At 47.6% G+C, this 12,600-nt stretch overlaps 1 protein-coding gene across 1 annotated transcript in view; it reads right to left on the bottom strand.

Moving 5' to 3' along the window:
• The window catches only part of COPG2 (coatomer protein complex subunit gamma 2), a 770,521-nt gene that overhangs the window by 297,510 nt on the left and 460,411 nt on the right, over positions 1–12,600 (bottom strand). The gene's annotated exons all lie outside the window — the stretch shown is intronic.

Raw genomic sequence — 12,600 nt, 5'->3', positions numbered from 1 at the left:
CTTCAGCAGCAATACTCCTTTGAATGATCCCAGTGTTTGCTTTTCAGGAGGAGTTCATTAAAAGTATAGAAGACTGAGTCGATGATTCACACCTTCATTTGTGATACACTTTCTCATGTTTCCTCCTTAATCTGGATTCGCTGCCTCTCACCCGTGCATTTCAACGTGTTTTTACACATTGCCGGAGAAAACAGGACAGGTATGGCAGGAAAGTCAGAGTGGGACCGGGGGGCACATCAGAAGACAGGCAAGCAATAGCACCAGGCTGGGACCCTGGAGCTCTGGATTTGGTACCCACCTATGCCGGGATATGGGATTTGGCCAAGTCACCAAATCTCTCTGTGCCTCAGTTTCCCCATCTGCAAAATGGACATACAAATAATATCACCCTTTGTCTGTTGGATGTATTTCAGCCCCAAACTGTTCAAGGCAGAGACCATCTCTCACAATGCTTTGGAGCAATATATACCACAGTGCAGCTCAGAAGCCCGCTGGAGACCTAGCCATGCTACAAGGGCAGCAAAGTGCCTAATGAGTTTGCTGTCTTCTAAGGCAGCGGCTGAAGGGTGGAATAGTTTGAAGCACTTAACATTAGTCTGGCTCTGCTCCTGTCAAAGTCAATACTGTTTATTAAGCGAATGCTAAGTGCTTTTGAAAATCCACTAAATGTGTTCACCATGATGAAAGTAAAAGCTCGTGAGGGGTGGGGGAGAGAGAGCACGGCCCCGCAGTCAAAGGAGAACGGCGGAGAGCAAGAGGCCTGTAGTCTGTGCCAAGCTCACCCCAGACACCCATTACTGTGGACAACTCACTTCAGCTCAAGTATTCAAAAGCCCGCTGAACAGAGGTGGCTCATTTTGGGGTGCCTGCACTTAGCTGGGGTGCTGAGCCTTTCCATCCCCAATTGACTTCCAGTGGAGCTGTGAACACTCAGCAGCTCTGAAAAATCAGGTCCTTTGTATCTCGTATTGGACAGGCATAGATGGAGATATCCCAAAAAACTTAAGAAGTGCCATACTGGGTCAGACCTATGCTTCATCTAGCCCAGTAGTCTGTCTCCAACAGTGGCAGAAATGGATGCTATAGAGGAAGAGCATGGAACCAGAGATCATTAGAGTCATCTATCTCCTATTCAATACCCTCCCTGGCATCTACCCTTATTGGGTACGAGATGCCAGAGGAAACATTTCCAACCTTTCCATTCAATAGCCATTAATAGAGCTATCATCCATGAATTTATCCAGCCCCTTTCTGCCCCTGCCTTCATCACCTCCCGTAGCAATGATTTCCATAACTTAACTACACATTGCAACAAAAAAAGTATTTTTCTCTTGTTAGTTTTAAACCTGTCACCTACTAAGGCCTAGTATTCAGGGACTTGGTGAACACCGATTCCCTGCTCACCTGGTCCACACGCTTCATGATTTTGTAGACCTGTATCATATCCCCCCCGAGCCATCTCCTTTTCCAACTGTGGAGTCCAGTCCTTTATAGTCTCTCCTGGTATGGTGCCCACAATCATGTGGGTTGTCCTTTTGTGTACTTCTTCTAAATTTACTACATCCTTGTTGAGATGTGAGGACCAGAGCTGCGTGAAGTATCTAAGATGTAGGTGCACCATGGATTTGTATAGTAGACCATAAACCATCTGTGGCTTTTTATACTATGGATTTGTATAGAGGCATGATGTCCTCTGTTTTGTTTGCAGTTCACTTCTGAACGATGCCCAACATTTGCTTGGCTTGGAAATGGGGGCAGAAGCCTCGCTGTGTCTGAACGGCCCCGTTTGCAGAAGCGGGGCATGGTGCATCTTCGGTCATTGCGATAGTAAACCAGTCACCACCAATTTGATCTGACACTATTACACATGCCTTGGGAGCTGGGGACAGTGCATAAACTGGGGCTTCGATATCACGTTACAGCACAGATAATGTGCACACCAAAGGACCCCGGCCAACATCACAAGGGAACCACTTAGGGGGCTGGACCCGATGAGCTCATGAGGTCCCTTCCGGCCCTAAACTTTTGTGAACGAGTGAATAAACAAAGCAGAAGTCACACTGAGAATGGTGGCCTTGAATTCATTACAGTTTCACTTATGCAACAAGTTCAGTGACCTAAAAGTTGAGTGCTTTCCAGAGAGATTTTGATGACTGTTTCAGCACCTCCTTGGATATTTGGCCCATCTCTAGGAAAGGTATGAGCATTAAGGACCCCCGTCTTGCAAAGCATGTAGGCACATGCCAAACTTGAACTGCACACCTAAATCAAGCTGGTATTTTAGGCTTTGCTGAATCACAGCCTTATTCCATGGTGTTGGTAGAGAGCTTGGAGAGCTGCGAAGATGGAAACCGTCCCAGAAGACCTGTAGGATTCACTTCTCCAAGCAAAGTCCCAGTGCAATTTTCTTTTATTATTTCTCTTATCCTGGCATCTCAGTCACTGTGCTAGGTGCTGTATGAACAGAGAACAAAAAGATGATCCAGGCCACAGATGGGTTATGGTCCAAGACAGAAGACACTACGCGGGTGCAGACCGATGGATGGGGTACAAGGCACGGTACTGCTCTACCTGGTACGCGGGGGTCTCGATGCACCGCCAGCGTAGCCATTTTCAAGGCTTCAGAGCAGAGGAAGGTTTGGTGGAAACTTTTCCGATGTTTTTGGGAGGCATCTCCCAATCGTGAGGGGCAGCACGAACAGACGGAGGATGAGAGCTGGTGTTATGGGCTGAAACGGACTTGTCCGGAGGGAGCGAGAGGGAACAAGTAGAGTAAGAACAGGTCGTGCCGGGCCTTGGAAGTGGAGCCCAAGCTTATCTTTTCCTCAAGGAGAACGAGGAGCTAGGTTGGGGTTGCAAAGTGAGGGACAACATGTTTAATATAGGCTGATGACATGATTTTTTGTAGCAAGGTTTGGGATGGAAACGAGTAGGGCAAGGGCCAGCGAGAAGGATGTCGTGGTAATGGAGATGCAAATCTGGAGGAGAGTTAGAGCCACTGGGGTGGACCCGGGGGATGTTATGGTGGAAGGGTGTCTTGCCAGCTAGGGCCCCCCTCCTTTCACCCTCCGCTACTGCACCATGCCCTGCAATGCTCCAGGCCTGGCTTAATCTGTCTCTGCTGCAGCTGGACCCCCCCAGCCAGGCCAGATTTAGTCCCATCCTTTCTTTGGGTACCAGTTTGCCACTAACTTCTACACAAAGAAAATAAAAATATCCCCCACAACCAGAGAAAATGCCACGCAAGCATCTTCTGCTTGCCTTGGCCTTGCCTTTCTAGCTCATCGCAGACTCGGCTTCAGACTCCTCCTTCTCCTTGCAGAACAGGCAGCTCACAAGTCTTCTTTCTCGGGCTGTCCTTCCCCCCTTGCTCCTCCCTGGCTGCTGCCATCTGAGTTTCTTGACATAGTTTTCCTCAGAGATCCTCCTCCTCCTCCTTTTTCAGACACTCTTCTCTACCTGTGCCCAATAATCCAGTTACCTGCACACCTCCTCTGGCACCGGACATGCCCGGGTGGCCTCCCACCCAGACACTAGCCAGGTCTAGGATTGTTTGGCTTCTAGGGTCACGTACATTTAACCCTATAGGGCTGTTTGGGGTATAGCCATGACATCTAGTGGAGTTTGCTGGCTCCTCCAGGCGCCCTCTCTGTGCCTCAGTTTCCTCATCTGTAGCATGGGGATAATGCCGGTGCCCTCTTTGTAAAAAGCTGCCTCCGTGTGAAGTTTATTCAGCCCAGCGTGGTTGTGCAGAGAGATTCAGATGGAGCCTGGATGGGACAACCCAGGGAGAAGCCCAAGCCAAAGATGAGGCCGAGGTAACTTGAGCGATGATGAGCAGGATGCTGGTGTGGCTTATAAAGAAGGTATTTGAGAGGGCTGGAGAGGTGGGGAACATAAAAGAGTTTTGCTGTAGCCCTGTTGAGCTTGAACCGATGGAGATGTCAGAGAGGGGAGCTGAGATTTCTGTCTTGCTAGAAGCAGGAAGGCAGCTCTGTGAGCCCCCTGCCTAGAAGCGGTGGTTGCATTTGTGTTTCCAGATGAGATTCACCAGAGATGAGATGCAGAAGGAGGAGAGGAGGGGATGGCAGGGGACAGGAGGTTGGAGGGGACGTGCCACAGGACCCCACGAGAAGCAGGGGAGATGCTAAGGGGGTAATCAGGGAGCAAGGGGCTTTGTGCAGAAGCAGATGGAAACGCAGTCTGATCACTAAAGGGCAGGGTGGGCCTTCTGCGTTGCTACTGCTGCTCAACACACAGAGCTGGGCTTTGTCTCGAGCGATGTCAGAAGCAAAAATAGCTACAGGGCATCACTGTGTTATGAAATAGGGGTAGGGTTTGGTGTGCAAAGGACTCGCGCTCCTGGCCTGCTCTCCTGCAAGCCTTGATGTGGTCTGATCTGCAGCTAGAAGTAGCACCGATTGCTATTATAACAGCTAATAGCCACGGCTCTGCTTTTTCATTCCACCTTCCATCTGGAGCCCCCGAAGCCTTTAATTAGCGAAACTCTGCAGCCGCCCCTTATCAGACAGGCATTAGGATATCCCCATGTTGCAGGGAGGGCAACCAAGGTTTGGTGATGCTACAGGAGGTCGCGAAGCTGGTCCGCGGTAGACCCAGGAACAGGATCTGTGCTTAGTGCTGCCCCTTCTCTACCCTAACCATTAGGCCACACTCTCAGAGCAGGCCAAGGCTGCCTCTGCCCCAAAAGATGGTCTGGGGTGGTGGACAGATGACTGGACCAGATCTGGCTATGAAGCCTTCTGGATTGATGCCCGTTTCCAGCGCAGGATGGTGGTCCCCAAAAACACAGTCCTTGAGAGACTCTGGAAAATGAATGGGGTGTCAATGCAGGTTCATTTTACACCAACCACTGCAGCTGACAGCTGACAGCCCCAGAAAAGAGACTAAACTGACCTAAGTACTTTTTAATTACGCTGGGGTGGTCTGTCCATGCCATAGTTACCGGCCTTTGGTGGCAAGACAAAGAAGAGCTTTGACTTTTGCTACCTGTCTCCAGCCCTTTGACCCGCACTAATTAAAACTGTACTCAAAAGTGTCTGATTCTGCATCACTCCGGTTTCACCCCCTGGATTTCAGTGCGGATACATCAATGCAAACCTTTGGGAAGGCAGTGGGAAACCAGGCCTTAGAAGTCATTTTAAATTTTTGCCCCCTAGCACTGATGGAAGCTGTAGCACCCTGGGTTGGGCTTCATGAGCCCTTTTTGGGGGATTTCAGGGAATCCTTCTTTGTGCCTCAGTTTCCCCATCTGTAACATAGGGATAATGCTGGTGACCTCTTTGTAAAAAACATTGAGGTCTCCCAATGCGCAGCCCTTTATAAGGGATTCTGGGATCCTTTGACCCCAGCTGACGTCCTGCCCCTTGGGCAGGGGGCTGGACTCGATGATCTTGCAAGGTCCCTTCCAGCCCTGATGTCTATGAAATCTATGAAATAAGAGTGAGGGATGATGATGATAATAATGCAAATGTTTATTGTTCCTTCCTCCAGGCATCTCACCTGGGCTCGACTTTCTATGTATTGGCATTCACATTCAGCTGCGGTATGTGTAGAGCCTGGGAAGGAAAATTGCTTCTTCCATTCATCCAAAGCAAATAAAAAAGAAATCTTGCCTGGTGACTGGGCACTAAAGGTATTTCACCATCACAGTGATAGGCTGCTTGTACAAAACTGGCACATCAGGGTGGCTTTATGTGCCTGAAGCTTACTTGGGTTCTTCACATTGTTTCTTTCTAGTAATACCAGAGTTAATAGGGTTTTCAAAAGCCCTTAGTTATGGCTTATCTCTGCCCCCATCAAAACTGGAGGAGAAGCAAGCACACAGGAGTATTGAAAATCCACCTCCTGTGCGGCTCTTAGCTCATTTCACCTATGGATGCCCAAGTGGCTTGCAAAATGCACAAGGATCATTACCTCCCACTGAGCAGAACAAGAAATTAAGGCATTGGAATAGGGATTAAACTAGGAAAAGGAAGTGAGTTTGTGGCAGGGCCAAGACAAGTCTCCTGATGTGCAGGTGCAAAGCCCGCAGATGGACCCCCTGCCCTGTCGTTATTGCACTCAGCGCTGAAAGCATCTGGCACATGAATAAGAAGGGAAAACTGATTGCAAGCCTTTAACACGGAAGCCAGGGCTGGGATCGCTGTGAAGGCAATGGGTCCAGCCTTTAGAGGAACAGAGGTAGCACCGTGCATCCCGTTGGACAGTCGTGGGTGTCAGAAAGACTGCAGATGCTTTGGGAGTCAGCGGGGCGAGGCTACTAAAGAGAGGGGAGGATTCCTAGAGCTTCGAGAGAGATGTGAAGAGACGGAGGTGTGCCTTGAAAACAAGAAGAACATGTGGGGCCAGATGTTGGACCAGCGTCTCTCGAAGTCCCTTCCAGCCCTATGACTCTATGTACGGTGACATGTGGTAGGGACAGTTGCTAATCAAGGCCATCCTACACATGTAAACACGGATTGTACACCTTTGCCCGCTGGCCAGGCCATGTTATACCCCGCTCTAGGGCTTACGTGTGTTGGAGAACAGAGGTCTTTACAGCCTTCCCAGAAAGACGGGGTGGACCCAACTGCTTCCGCTGAGTATTTATCTTGACGAGTTCCCAATTCTGTCACCCCAGCCAGACACAGGACAATGCAAAGTTTGCAGGTGTTCAAGGAACGTCATCACCATCATCTTCTTCTGTGATCGCTCCCTTGGAGAAAATCAGTGGGTGCCCCAATGAGCTGAGACATGATGCACCAGGTGGATGAGACAAAAAGTGGGTTGGGCCAGGAGCAGGATGTTCATTGTTTTTGGCCAAAGAGGAGCAGTTATCTCAAGGGAGACTTGCCTGAGCATATTCAAAGAAGCAAAGGGAAAGGCTGGAATGGATCTCCTAGGCCTTGGTGTCTAGTCCCCTGCATCCGCAGGCAATGGTTAACCAAAGGAAAGCCCATAATCACTTTAAACCCTCAAGGGAAATAACGTTGCACACATCATTATTATTATAAGCCGAGTACCTTGAGGGTGTAATTGAGATCTGAGTGCCATTGTGCTAGGTACTGCAGACATGTATTAAGAGGTGTCTTTCCTCAAACTTTATGCAGAAAGTCTAAGGGATCTGGGACTGTTCAGCCTGGGGGAAGAGAAGACCGAGCGGAGACTTGGTGGCCGTCTATAAGTATGTAAGAGGTGACTATCGGGAGCTGGGAGAAAACCTGTTCACTAGGGCGTCCCGGGGCAGACAAGGAGCAATGGCCTTAAACTGTTAGAGGATGGTTTCAGGTTGTCAAGGCAAAACTTCTTTATGGTAAGGGTGACCAAAATCTGGGCTAGACGTCCCGAGGAGGTGGTGCCATCCCCAACTCTGGAAGTCTTCAAGAGGAGGTGGACGCCTTGCTGGGATCATTCCTGCCCAAAGCAGGGGGGTTGAACTCGACAGTCTTTCGAGGTCCCTTCCAACCCTTCATTTCTATGGGTCCTGTCCTGAAATGTCTCTAATTGAAATAGATAAAGGAAGCCTCTTTAATGGCAGCGGGACTGAAGCACAGAGAGGGAGATAGTGAAGATGCTAGAGGGAGCTGATCACTAGATTGGGGGTGAACTGAACGGGGAGTGAACCTACATCTGCTGGGGCCAGACCAGCATCAATAGCTAGATCAGCTTTGCTTTTCTCAGCCCACATGTAAGAGATGCTATATTTGGTGCCTACTCAACCCATCTCTGCATTTTGCCTGCAATGATACATTACTTTGAAGAGAAAGCCCCTTTTGCTTTGTTCTGCATTGTAGTTAGAAAGTGAGCCAAAATCCTGCCCACATTGCCATTAAAAAAAAACCCTTTTTGATACAAAATCCTCTTCTTCACTGATCCTCTCCCAGTAAGACATAAGATGTTGCACTTACAGCACTGATGAGCATTGGCAATACTTTAGTTTCTTCTAAAATATTCTCCATTAATTATTGTACCTGCCGGGGCTGCACTGTGACCATATTGCATGGCTTTGTCTCTGTCCACACGGTTGAAAAGTGAAAGGGAAGTTAAACTACAGACAACGTAAGGTTTGTGTTTGTCCTCCATCCGCGTGGGATGACTCATGATAGTAGAAAGCATTTCTCCAATTGAAGTCAATCATAAAGGAAATTGTTGCAACAGCCTCACAACTGGCTCAGCTTTGCATAAGAATAAGCACCATAAACAGATGCTTGCATCGTGCATTTCGCAAGAGCTCAATCTCTGTGTTAGAGTTAGGCCACATGGTCCAGCCACTGGTAGCAAGTTAAACCCTGAACTTTCTGCACCAAAAGCTTTAGTCGAGGCTGCCTGAGGTGCAGGAAAATCTTTAGCCTATGGCACACACTTAAATGGGTCGGATCCACCCAGGAGAGGGCAGCTGTTTGTAGATATATCAGAGAAGTTCATCATGCACTTAGTGCTAAATCCAATGTCACTTGGTGCATCTGGATGGCTGTTACCCAGCCACAGACTTGCAGTTTTGGGGCCTTGATCTGCAGTTTAACAGTGAGTGCACTAGGGTTCACATGCCTGCAGTGGCTGGGTGGGACAGTGGTGGCATAAGGGATGCACATAGAGCCAGCGAAGCAATGATGTTTTAGCTGTACAAAAGCCTGTGGCTAGTGGCTTTTGCCCCAGGAGCAAGAGACCTTGGTGCTAGGCCTCCTCCTCAGAGGGGGCTTGAACCCACTTTTCCTGCTTCCCACGGAAATGCACTGGCCACGCGCCTGTCCTCCCTGCAAAGCTGACCCCTTAGGCAGCCCACGGGAGGAAGAGACCCAGCACGAGGGTAAGCAACTTAGTGACATGGCTGCAACTCCCGGCTCTAGCTTCAGCCCTGGCCCCGAATGGGGCAGAGACTTCCCCGCTGCTCTCCACGCACGTTATTAGTCTACTGGGAAAAGACTATTTGCATTAGACCAACGTGTAGTGGGTAGCATGTAAATGCGTGGTGCATTTAGCATCTCGTGTACATGTGCCCACCAAGTCGCACGCTAATTCAGTCGCAGAGCCGGGGAGAGAGCCCAGGAGTCTGGCTCGCCAGTCTTGTGCGCTAGCCAGTAGATTGCCTACTCTTTTGTTTAAATGACAGAGGAAATAGCCATTTTTGCTGTTGACCATTGTGGGAACTAAAAGCAGAATTGAAGGTTATATCGTGTGCACAAGCCAGTAGATTGCCTACTCCTTTATTTAAATGACAGAGAAAATAGCCATTTTTGCTGTTGACCATTGCAGGGACTAAAAGCAGAACTGAAGGTTCTCTAAGCCAATGGTTTTCATACCATAACACATCCAGAGAGAAGCTGTGGGGCTCTGGCCTCTTTGGTGGGTTGGTACAACTAAGCACAGGGCACTTCTTTTTTCTGCCTCCCCCCCAGCAATATTTTTTGCTTTCTCATACTATAACTTCACACAAAGAGCAGCAGATTTGCTAGACCAGCTCTGATTATTCACCAGAAAGTTCTGTTTTTGGTTGGTCTTCAGCAGAAATTTTCCAGGACACACTGGCGACTGCTTCCTATACCAACCCCTCCAAAACAGATCTACACCGACCCACAAAGAGACACTCTGGGTCACTTCAGGATCAACAGAAGCAGGCTGGACAACAGATTTGCAGTCAGAACCAGCTGGGTCTTGTAGTTCACGTGGGTTGAAACATGCAGATGATTGGTTCATCTCTACCCAGGCCTTGAACCAGCAAAGTAATGGAAATGTAATGTAACTTAAACATGTACTTAAGCAAAGTAATGGAACTTAAGCATGCACTTAGCTGTAAATACATGCTTAAGTTGTATCCACTTCAACAGGACTTAAGCACGTTAAGTATGAGCTCAAAGTAGTACTTTGCTCTACTTGAAGTGTCATTTTGTGGGTCTGTCCACGTGGAGACCAACAAGTGTCGGCAAACAGGAGTCTCCAACACATTTTAATCAATCACTAAACAACTACTAAATACTATCTAAATAATATAAAAATATTAATATAATAACTATGAATCTATTAATCAAATAGATAATAGCTATCTAACTTGATTTGTCTTTGGAGCTACCCGTTTACGTAACAAAAAATGTTCCTCTTTTCCTAGCTCCGTGTGTCTGGCTGTAGACCAGGGGCGGGCAATTAGTTTGGGCGGATGGCCGCTTATTGAGTTTTGGCAAGCCATTGAAGGCCGCATGACAGGCAGCTCAGGGCAGATAAATATTAATTTTCTAAATTTTTCAGGGGCCCCACAGGCTGGATAGAATGGCCTGGCAGGCTGCATTTGGCCCCGGGCCTCATTTTGCCCACCCCTGCTGTAGATCAAGGAGGGGTGTTGTCCCACTTCTCTTGCTCAGATGCATTAATGTCTGAAAATGACTTTGTAGCTAAGAAAAGATATCATGTCTACCCAAATCTTGTTGGTCTAATAAAAGACATCACCTCTGTCCACGAGCCCTGATTGCTTTTTAGCTAAACATAACATTTTGCAGAAGGGCAACAAGGGACAGAAGTATTTAGAGGGTACCTTTAAAATGGAGCTTCAATTTATGCTGAAAAGCGCTAATTGGTCTTGTCTTTCTTTTCGCTCCAAACAGCCAAGAATTCCAACTCTTGTCAAAAAACCCAGCAAGTCTTTTCTGGAAACATTTCAAAATGTTTTTACAGAAAATGTGCTTTTGACTGTAAAAAAAATAATCTATTTTTAATAATCTGCTTTTAAGCTGCAGCTAAAAATAACCTTAAACACACACTTGACAAGTAACAGCAAGGTATGTGACAGTCAAAAGCTGTTTATTATTCCAGTCTAATTTCATTAGATGGTGATCGTTCGGCTCTAGAGTCAACACGGTTTAGGCCAGGCTTTCAGACTGATCCAAAGTCTCAGGATTGATTTTCCATTATCTGCCAAATATCCAGCCTGTGTTCTTCAGCTGTGGTCCTAGAAGCTGCCCAATGAACATTACCAGAAGCAAAATGAAAAATGAAATGCTCTGAATTGTCCATGGATTTTTATTTATCACAAACCCGTGTTTAATTTTGTGCCTCTTCAGGCTGTCTGCAAAGGGCTCTTTTCCTGACAAGGACAGCTGCTCGTGGAAGATAGATTGTCCACTTGAGTGAACCTTTTACAAAATTCTAGGGAAGGTGTTTTCGATGGGACACGGAAGGAAATCCAACACGGAAATGAATTATCACCCACCAAAAAGTGAATAAATGGCTTGGAAGTACGGATCTTGGACCCCAAGAATGCGTTTCTGGTGAGACTTGGAGGATGCTTTGCAAGCAGATCTCCATGGCTTGCTGCAATTAAATGCTTTCTTGGTGACTTCCAATTAAACCAAGTTCTTATGAAGAGCTTCAAGCTTAAATAGCCCAAAAGCAATATTCGTTATGGGTCTTGGGAGCGGACCTCCACATCTTCCCCTTTCCAAAGCATGTCTGTCTGCTCACATTGTACCAGGCAATTTGTGCATGCTTTGCAATCAAGATATTTTTAAAGGAAATAAATGATGCCCCCCCCCCCCGTTTTATGTAGCACCAATGCATTTAGGGCTAGCTCCAAAGACAAGCTCAAGCCAGGTATTTTTGAGGGTGCTGCATTCAGTACCATCAAGATATATTCAGGAAAAACATTTCTGGATGGCCTCTCGTGGCATGCAATCCATTTCAGGTTTGTCCACATGGGGTAATTGCCCAGAACAGCTATTGTGAAATAAGATTTTCTGCAACAGCTATTCCCTCCGGTCTTTCAGCAAAGTGCCTTGTGTAGACAAGGCCAAGGAGGGTGCATTACGTTTGCTTCTTCTGGTAGAAGGTGGGCAGCTGACAGCCGTAATCCTCCACCCGGGTGCCATGGCCCAGTGGGGGCCTTTGAGATCCTTTCAGGGGTGCCACAGGGTGCCACGCAATGTTGGCACGGGGAGGCGCGCAAACCTGATTCATACAATACATCCAGAAATGTCAAATAAGCATCCATAGCGATAGAAACACTCTGACCTGCTGCCGTCTTGCTGAGCTCCTTGCAACAGAAAAAATGACTGGATTATTCTTCTTCCATTGTCAAAAAAAGCAAGTGAAAATTAAGAGCCGGCATTTTCTGAGGGCTGCTTCCTTTCTTCCTATGGAGTTACTGCTTGTTCCTTTACATATTGCTATATGCATACATATTTGTGGGTGTGTCACACACTGCTTGTTCGTTTACATATATATATATACATGTGTATGTGTGTGTGTATCACACACATATACATATGTATAAATATGTATGTACACATATACACACATACACAAACCAACAAGGAGAAAACCCACAGGAAGAAAGGATTCACAAAAGCTAATCCAGGGAATGGGACAAGAACCCGTAGTCCCTGTTTCAACCATACGCGACACGGGCCCGTCTGTGCATGGTTTCTTGGCTTGCAGTTTCCCGTGCAAAGCGGTTTTTAAAAGTTTGTCACCTAAGAACGGGCCTCGTGGAGCATCTGGGGAAGTTAAAGTGTTTTGCCACAGGCCTGAGTGTCTTTTGGCAGCCGGTGTCAGAGTGGTGCGCGCGCACGCACGCACGCACGCACGCACGCACGCACGCACACACACACACAC

Source organism: Gavialis gangeticus, unplaced genomic scaffold (assembly GCF_001723915.1).
Source record: "Gavialis gangeticus isolate Ggan-Ray unplaced genomic scaffold, GavGan_comp1, whole genome shotgun sequence".
In the NCBI taxonomy this organism is placed as follows: domain Eukaryota; kingdom Metazoa; phylum Chordata; order Crocodylia; family Gavialidae; genus Gavialis; species Gavialis gangeticus.
The sequence above is the reverse complement of the archived record's forward strand: the minus strand, read 5'-3'. Positions and strand labels throughout refer to the sequence as shown.